Genomic DNA, 8,921 nt, shown 5'->3' with positions numbered 1-8,921 from the left:
AATGACTAAAGGCATGTTGATAGAGAGTAACACTTGTGTTTAATAAAGCCACACACTACATTGTTTGTGACTGTTTCTCCTGTCCTCATAAAGTGCATTTTTTAATCATAGACATAACCTATAGCGTAGTGTTACTAGTCAATTGACAACATGATGTTCCATAAACGGGCTCCTAGCGACAGACCAAAACAGCAGCAGTTATTGCAGTGAAAGAAGCAAGCTCTTCGCAAGGCTTATGTTTTCTCTTTTGTTTGTTCTTTTGTTTTCTTTAGATCCCTTGAAAATGTGGTTAAGCTGTATTAGCAAATGCAAGGCTTTTGTCAAACATCTGTCCATTTCAAGCCTCATTGCTATTGTTTTGGGTAAGTGAAATCATGATTGTATGAGTAATTATTATGTTAAGTTTAGCACAATTGCCTTCCTAATCATGTTTGAAGCTGGTCCAAGTATTGACAAAATCCTTTAGTATACTGCAAATCATTCGTGTCATTGTTACTCTGCAAGTTTTAAAACACAACTGTGTAATATGAAGACATTTCTATGTTTAATGTTGTATGAATATGTCTAATGTACATGGGAGGCAGGCTGCAAATGATTCCAATGCAAATAATGTGAAATAGTCCCAAAAAAAAAGCAGCCTACAGTGAAGTAAAAAAATAATTTTAAAACAAAACAAATCTCTGCTTATCCAGTCAGACCAAGGACAGCAATACCAATCTTTGTACAGACTACATGGGCACAGAATATAAATCTGTGATCAGAATATAATGTAAAATTATATTATTGTATTGTTTATGAAAGCTTTGCTGTGTTGTTACATTTACCTCGTTTTAGTTTTTAGTTAGTTATGCTTTTGTTCTCAACGGTTCAATCCGTTCCTGTCATGAAACTCTTACTATTCTATGTAACTATGTAGTTTTTTTAGGGTTTTTTTACAGGCATTGACCTGGGTGTGCTTTTGAGGCACCTCCCTCTGTCTACCTTAAGCAAAATCACAAGTGATCATAAATAAGGCAACAATGATCAAACTATCAATTGCTACATAACAATATAAAAGTAATAATCAGAAGTATTGCAATGCAGGAGAAAAAGGATCTTGGCTTGTTCATGCAAGGTTACCACATGACATCTCGCACCATTGTTCATTAGCAAACAGCTAAAATGCAGGCATGCATCTGAATCAATCTTAAGACATCAGAGGCCTCCCAACTCCAGTCTAAATGAACACAAATTATTTTCAAATGCACCTATACATAAGGGCTGGGTGATATGACCTGAGATTTATATCTGTTGGGGTTTTCAGGAGTGAATACCTGACCAACGGTTAGGTTGGGTTTTGTAACGTAAAATTTGATTGTCAAAATAAATTTAATAATTAAGTTTATTTAATTATTAATGTAAATCAATAATTGTTATTAAACTGAGTTTAATAAGACCTCGGAGCACCACCCTGTACACAGGGAACAACCAAAATATTACAAATATCAGTCTCAAATTGATTACTTAAATACTAATATCATTAATAATTAATAATCTGTATTTAATTGAAGGTGTGAAATCCGAACACAAAGCCCTTTCACCCAGCTTAAGTCACAAAGCAAATCCACAGTAATCACAAACAACTGCTCTTTAAATGACAACAGAATGTATTTAACAAAGAAACATCAAGTTAATCAATGAAACTCAATCAAACAAACAACTATTATAAGCTAAACTACAGGTAACAAACATAAACAAACAAGCATGGCACAGTTTCGCAAAAATAACTCAGTTATTAAACACTCTCTATATCTAACTGCCCAGACCTAGCTAAGCCTCACTTGTAACCGTTTTGTCCACGGTTGATGAAAGAAGCAACAAAAGGGTCCTTCGCTGGGATGGTCTCTAGCCGTCTTCCTGCAGTTGTATGGTGATGGCGGCGCGTCCAAGGGGTTGAGCAGGGCTGTGGTGTCCTCCGTCGAGTGAGGTGATCTCTGAGGTGATGTTCTTTCTTTACAGGACGGAACGAGACGTAATCCTTACGATCTCTCTCAAAACCATTTTAATACGGGAGAAATAAGACGCTCTTCTTGGAGATGCGTTCCAATGGATGATCTGAGCTCGGAATTCAGGATGTCGGTATGCTTCAAGGCCTTGGGTTAATTACGCGCCCAAACTTTTAAACAAAGAAAATTGTGCTGTGAAAAAGGAAGCAGAGGGGTATCCTCGGACGTCGCCAGACGACGTGTGAAAGAGAGTGAACAATGGGAGGCAACCGGATTTATCCCTCCCAAACTTCACACATATTGTTAGGTGTGGCAAAGCCTTCTGGGAGTACCTGCAAGGCCTGCTGGGATAAAGAGTCTTTTGTCATGGTTCTCCAAAGGGACACAGCCTGAACTTTGTCATTCTGGCTGGACCCAACATATCACTGTTACCTTTTGCAGCAACAGTCACAACATGTCACATCGTCCATATGAACATATGCTCATACACACAGACCCCATCTCTCTCCTTAAAAAAGCCTGTGATGCTGCACCGCAACTCATGTCTGTGCATAAGACCAGAGAAAGATACTAACTTCCATATTATAGGTCACTCTGTGTTCAGTTCTTCCTAAGATTTTGGAGTTCAAATTGATAGTTATGTTTATTTACTTAAAAAAACCGAAGGATAGAGAGGTCCTTGAGAAATGCAGACGGGAGTTGGACTTACAAGAAAAAAATAGTTATTTTGCTTCACTTGCTTCCCCTTTTTCCAAACTTAATTTGCTTCTTCTTTAAGGTTGAGCAACAGGAGGCATCAAGGTTGCCCTTTGTCAGTGTGCAGTGTTTTATCCAGCATGATGGTATTGCATAAATACATTTCATGGCAGAACCTAATACTGCTGCCAGTGTTGAAACCAGTTCAATGCTTAGTAAACATTGAAACAAACATTGATAGAGTGCAATGCTTACGGTGGTGGTGGTGGTTAATAACTACTTGTCAGTTCATAACATTTCAGTAATGCAACCCTCACAATTGATTCACTGATGTTCAACCCTTCAGCTACAATACTTCAGCTCATGCTTTTTTATTGTTGATAGGACTTAATGGACCTAGGCTCACTATTTCCAAAACGCTGGCCATGCGTGCAGCAGTGTACTTCACAACAACCACCCTTATGGCTGTCACTTTTGGTAAGAATAGATCCCATGTGTCACTTCCTTTGTAGGATTAATTTTGAGGACAAAGTTCCTGGACCTGTTGAGATGGTAAAGTATAACTGCACCACAGACTTGCTTCCATGTGACCGTTAAGTTTAATCCATCTCTCTTAATAATATCAACAAAAAGAGAATATTTCAGTCTTAACAAAGAAGGGGATATTTGCATATCTTCATACACATCGTCAGCAATTTGACATTTGTGAGAACATGTGACTTTGTTATGTTCATTTGAAATGAAAAAAAGGTTGTTGTCATGTTCTTCCCAAACATTCAAATTTGGGTTTTTTTTGTTTTTTTAATATTGGTATCTTATAGTTTTAGAGCTTCAGAGCAAACATCTTTGGTTTATTTGTTGCAGGAGTAATGTTGGGGATGTTTTTCAAACCGGGGGTCATTGGTGAAGAAAAATACAATGAGGATGATGATGAGGCTCCTTCTCCTCAGGTCTTGCCTTGGCTGATCTAATAAGGTAAAACAGTTTATTTAATCAGAGCTTCTTCATTATCCCTTCTTCATCTGAACTTTATTACTTTCCAATTCAACAAGGTCTGTAGTTCAGTCTGCAGTCATCTTTTTGCCATTTTTTTTTATTAAAGGCCCCATGGTGGTGAGATTTACTTAAATCATTTAAATCATGTTATGTTCCTTAAAAGTGGCTGCGATCATCTTGGCTGTTGTCATCGGGATATGCCTCAGGAGTTTTGGAGAAGTGTCCCAAATAGTGGTGGATCTTTATATCACCATAAACCAGATCACCAATGAAGCAGTTTATCATATTACAGTGTAAGGTTAAAAAGAGGGATTGAGGCCATTGCAGACTCAATGTTATATTCATTTATATTTACAAAAAAAGGCCACGCCCAGATATTATGTATGCACGCCTGGTCAACACGGAGAGGGAACGGCATATTTTCGGCTTTCAGTACAGATTAAACTGAATACAACATGTGATTTAGACAACACCCAGCCTTGGATGTTCAGGTTTCATTTAAGGGAATTTACATAAGAATTCTTTATCCTGTGCAAAAGCACCAACTGAAACATGAACATCCAAGGCAGAAGTATACTGTCGACTTTCTTTAGTTAATATTTTACACAAAAGTACTGACTTAGACATGATGCTCAGGCTCTGCATAGAATTCTTTTACTAATTTTTATATTAATAAGCAACCACATGATACATTTTGCCTGTTGAAAGACTAAAAAGAGATTGTCCTTGTCTGCCAGGTGCGGACATTTCTTGAATACATATCTTAAGCCTGGTTCACACGGCAGGGTAGTTACGCCGATTTTGGCTCCGATTCTCTCCTTCCGATAATCTTAAGGACGCTCCGATCCTCATAAAATAATCTTATAAGATCATCCTGCCGTGTGTGGTGTGTTCAGACCGTTCTCGTCTAGTCGGAAGAATGTCGGGACCGCTCCGATCTCAAATCGGGGATATTCAACATGTTGGATTGTTTTGGCCCAATCTCTCATCTGTGGTGTCCCCCGAGGAGAAAACGAGCACGAGCTTGTTGAATGTGACGCATAGCCAATCAGAAAGCGAGGTAACGTAGTAGCGAAAACACCGGTAGCAAAACAACAACTACTCACCTCCATATCAGCATGTAGCAAGTACAGTTCTTGCTCCCATTGTCTCCACTCCTTTGACCGACGCCTCTTTTTAAAACGTGTTTTTTTTTTTCAGCTAAAAACAGCACAACTACCCCTATTACACCCTCTTCGTCCGTTTGTTGACTCTGGAATCACGTTTGATCTCTAGAGGTTTTGCAAGATTTCCCGTCTGATCTGGGGACGTTCGCGAGTGAAATCGGTTCGTGTGTGGTGTGTTGATGTTGCCGTGTGGCCGCACACCACACACAGTACGACCAAAACTGTAAAACCTCCGATTATTTATCGCCGTGTGTGGTCTCTCAAGTTTGGGAAATCAGCCGACAATTTTAAAATCCTGCCTTGTAACTTCTCAATAGTTAATTATATCATTTTCCTGGCTCACTACCTACAACATTTTTTTCAAGAGGTACTTGGACGGGAAGCCAGTAAGATCACATCATTGTCCCATGTTACAAAGTACCCATGTTTGAGTTTGGGGATCAATATGTGAAACTCTTTACCTGCAGAACTAAAACTGGACAATGAATGGGGTCATTTTAAACTCAAACTGATTTAAAAGAGGACTCTGTTGTAGTCATGTGTGATCTTGTGCTGCCTGTTTTTTGTATTATGTCATGGTCTATCTGTCGTACTGTGGAGTTCTGTTTAGTCCTTTCCCCTATGTTATTGAGCTTTAGGTATTTTATAGGCCCATATAGGAACTGGCATAACAAACTAAGTTAGGCTCTTTAAGTGCTACAGTGTGTGGCATTATTTTAAGTATTCCATTATTGCTGGCCATCATCAAAGGCAAATATCAATGTAGAAAGACAGTGCTGGCAGTAACAGGGCCAGATCAAAAACACAATAAATGACAATAATAATATGAGCCTCACCTCACCTACAGTTAAGTAAACACACCTGGGCATAATGAGGGAAAAGGTTTAAAGTCCTATAACTTCATATTTTGTTGTCACATTGGCAGGTTCTTTCCTGTTGGACTGTTGTTCATGACTGCAAAGAACGTAGATGAAGTTGGCCTCGACTTGAAGACTTTTTTACAACTCCTAAAGTTCACCATAATGGCTTTCAGTGGGTATGTTTTTTGTTTGCACTTTTTGGCAATATAGCTGTTATTTTTAGATGCGTGCAATGAATAACATTTGCTGCCGTTGTTTGGAACTTGACATGTACTGTAACTTCTCTTTCCAGGTTCACATCCATGGACTATTTGTCCTACCTCTGATCTACCTCCTGATAGTGAGACGAAACCCCTTTGCCTTCATTAAGGGGATTCATCCTGCCTTACTAAAGGTAAGTAGTAGCTTGTTAGTAGCCTTTGACTGTATGTATAACATATGTACGTGTGTATCAGTCACCCGCCTGAACTGGAGCCAGCTACTTATCTTTGCGTAAGTCACAGCTACAGTATTCCGTCTGTCACTCTTATTGTTTTTGTCGATTAAAGCTGAGAGTAAAAGTTATGAGCGCTACAAACTAATTTTAGTTTAAAGTTTCATTGAGGAGTTTTAAGATGCTACATTACGACCGAAAGAATCATATGACTAAACAAGACCATAAGCATCAGGGCTAACTCTGCATGTATTGTAAATAATCAATGCCAGTTACAGCTGCCACAGGGGATAGTGTCAGCAGAGGCAGTGTGATAAGGACTATTTTCATTTATTTATTTTTGTACATTTTTCCAATGACTACCCAGATATATAATTATTAAGTATTTAAGTCAGAAAACACTACTTAGGGACATGGTAAGCAAAGAGATTGGTCCAACTTTGTTCTCAGGAGGTTCAAACATATAGGCCCTAAATTACATGTTCTCCCATACAGTAAGTGAGCAGTAATGTTGAACTGGTACATGTTTGTTCTTTATATTTTGACATGGCATGATCAACTCTGTATTGAGTCTTACCCTTACTCTTCCAGTGTCGAGATCCCTCACTTTACATACAATACAGGAACATTGATCTGTAGGGGTTCTGGACTTTGGTTCATGTATTAACACAAAAAGGAAGACCCATACAATGTTTATGTTTAGAAGATCATGTTGTGCACCATGTTATTATTAGTGCAAATATCTTTAGGTATTAATTAACAAATGTGAACAGTAAATATTTAAGGCCAGCAATAGTGAAATGTTTTGTGTCTGTGGGGCTGGATTAGAGTCTGTATCATGTGGGGAGGTTGACAGCACTGTGCCTGAGGGTAGGATCTTAAAGAGACTGTTCACAAAGTGCACTCTGACAGGACTCTGTGTTTCAGTCTACAGTGTTACTGTAGCAGTGACAAGCTTAGGAGAGCCAGGGATTCCAGCTACAGAATCAGTCACCACCATTTTTACTTTGAAAGTTCTTGGGATACCTGCAAGGGACACTTGCCTATTGTTGATCCTACAGTGGGCCCTGTAAGTTTAACCTATGTTTGGCAGGAGTCAACACATCTCATATCAAACAACAGTGGGTGATACAGTGACAGGTTCATTTGCACAGTGCTTTGTGATTTTCAGGGATTGCATCAGCTCTCCTGTTATTATCCTGGTAGACTGTGTTGGTGCAGCAGTTGTTGCACATCTTTTAAAAAAAGAGCTTGAAGAAATGCATGAGCAAGAGGAGGACGTGCTGAGGTAAATCACTGATTTTGTATGGAGAACATGCTGCAGGCGTTCACAATCAATTGAATATCTTTTTTGTAAGCTGGAAGAAAAGATCCAGATTTGCAGACTTGAAAATGTGACGTGTGTTCAGATCCAGCTTGAGCTAACAATTTCAAAAGGAGAGCAGTGAGCCATATTGGCTGTTTGTGGTTGCTGGCCATGTCAAACATTTACATATAATTATGTACAAACAGCACATAACAACTCAACAGAATGACAATTTAATGCAAAGTTTGTTTTTGATATTCAAATGTGATTTGGAATTGTTTTTATTTTTTGAAGTCGCAGCCCATGAGGCTCTTTTTATTTGCCAGTGTCTGCCACCTTATACACAAACATGGATTAAATGATTTAATTCTAAAACAAAGGAAAAAGTACAAAATGATGTTCTAGCAGGCTGGAGTAAGTCAGTTGAAAGAAGTAGCAGAGTGTCCTGCTCATATCTCACTGTAAGTATTTATAGAAAAGTTTGATTCTTCTCTATATGTCTTTCAGAGAGGACAACAGAGTTCAGAGGAGAATGAGGGGATCCATGTCAGTGTGAGCCAATAAACCTGCTGACACGTGAGTTTTTCTGTTTTCTCATTAAAGATCATCAAAGATTCCTGGGGTAGTCCCAGTTGCAGAGCATAATTTATACTTTCACAGGATATTGTTAAATTGCATAAACATGAGTAACAGTTTGTCATTGGTTTTAGCTCGCCCTTGTAAATAATAATAATCATACATTTTATTTATGGGTGCCTTTCAAAAAAAAAACAAGGACACCTTATAAGCAGGGTTAAAAACAAACAATATAAAACATAAAACTTAAAAGGAGATAATTAACAGTTTTGCATAACAAATTGTGGCTACGCCTTCTGCATCGATGAATCTCTTTTGAGTCAATAATAGACAATAGTATCAGTTTAGTAATAATGCAAATTGGCACAGTGGAATAGCAGTGACTTCTTTTTAAGGAGTGCACACAGTCTGTAAGAACCTTCTATGCTCGGATAAAAAGAAGTACAAGAGTGCATATGTGAAATGCAGGCAAGGCCATACAGAGAAACTGGTGCTAAATGGTGCATGGACATCTGAGTTGTGTTCTATATATATTTATGGAAAAGACGAGAGAGAGACTTACTCGGAACGGAGGGAGAAAAATGTCAAGAGGACCGAAAAACAGCAAAATAAGACACAACAACGATTCCCTACATTCTACTGGTGGTCAAACAGGCACACACGATAAACTTTATTTTGTGAAAGAGGGAGAGACATGTCAACCATGACAGCCCGTGCATATCCAGAGACTTAAGATACTCAGGGCGAATCTCAGCCACCCCTGATGTCTTGGAGGTCAGATGAGAGGACCACAAAGTCTGTTATCGACCTCTGGCCTTGGGTGTTCTGGAGCCACATGCACTTATGCACATCCTTGTGCTTGAACATGGTATTTGTTATGGACAAACTGTTACTAGCACAAAG

General features: G+C 38.7%; 2 long non-coding RNA genes across 4 annotated transcripts; both read left to right on the top strand.

Annotated features, from left to right (window-relative positions):
- The first annotated feature begins 1,863 nt into the window (after positions 1-1,863).
- On the top strand, positions 1,864-5,909 carry LOC306841710. Of its 2 annotated transcripts, none has more exons than XR_013781569.1 (4): positions 1,864-1,966; positions 3,066-3,158; positions 3,546-3,656; positions 5,769-5,909. It is a non-coding gene; the product is annotated as an uncharacterized lncRNA (long non-coding RNA). The 2 variants fall into 2 exon arrangements; XR_013781570.1 differs by having other exon boundaries at positions 1,957-1,978.
- Positions 5,910-6,164: 255 nt separating this feature from the next.
- LOC306841507 lies at positions 6,165-8,058 on the top strand. 2 transcript variants are annotated; one of them, XR_013781533.1, is made up of 4 exons: positions 6,165-6,195; positions 7,071-7,205; positions 7,308-7,424; positions 7,950-8,058. It is a non-coding gene; the product is annotated as an uncharacterized lncRNA (long non-coding RNA). The 2 variants fall into 2 exon arrangements; XR_013781534.1 differs by having other exon boundaries at positions 7,308-7,440; positions 7,971-8,058.
- The last annotated feature ends 863 nt before the right edge of the window (positions 8,059-8,921 follow it).

This window comes from Symphodus melops (assembly GCF_947650265.1).
Source record: "Symphodus melops genome assembly, chromosome: 20".
Taxonomy (NCBI): domain Eukaryota; kingdom Metazoa; phylum Chordata; class Actinopteri; order Labriformes; family Labridae; genus Symphodus; species Symphodus melops.
This window is presented reverse-complemented; position numbering and strand designations above follow the sequence as displayed.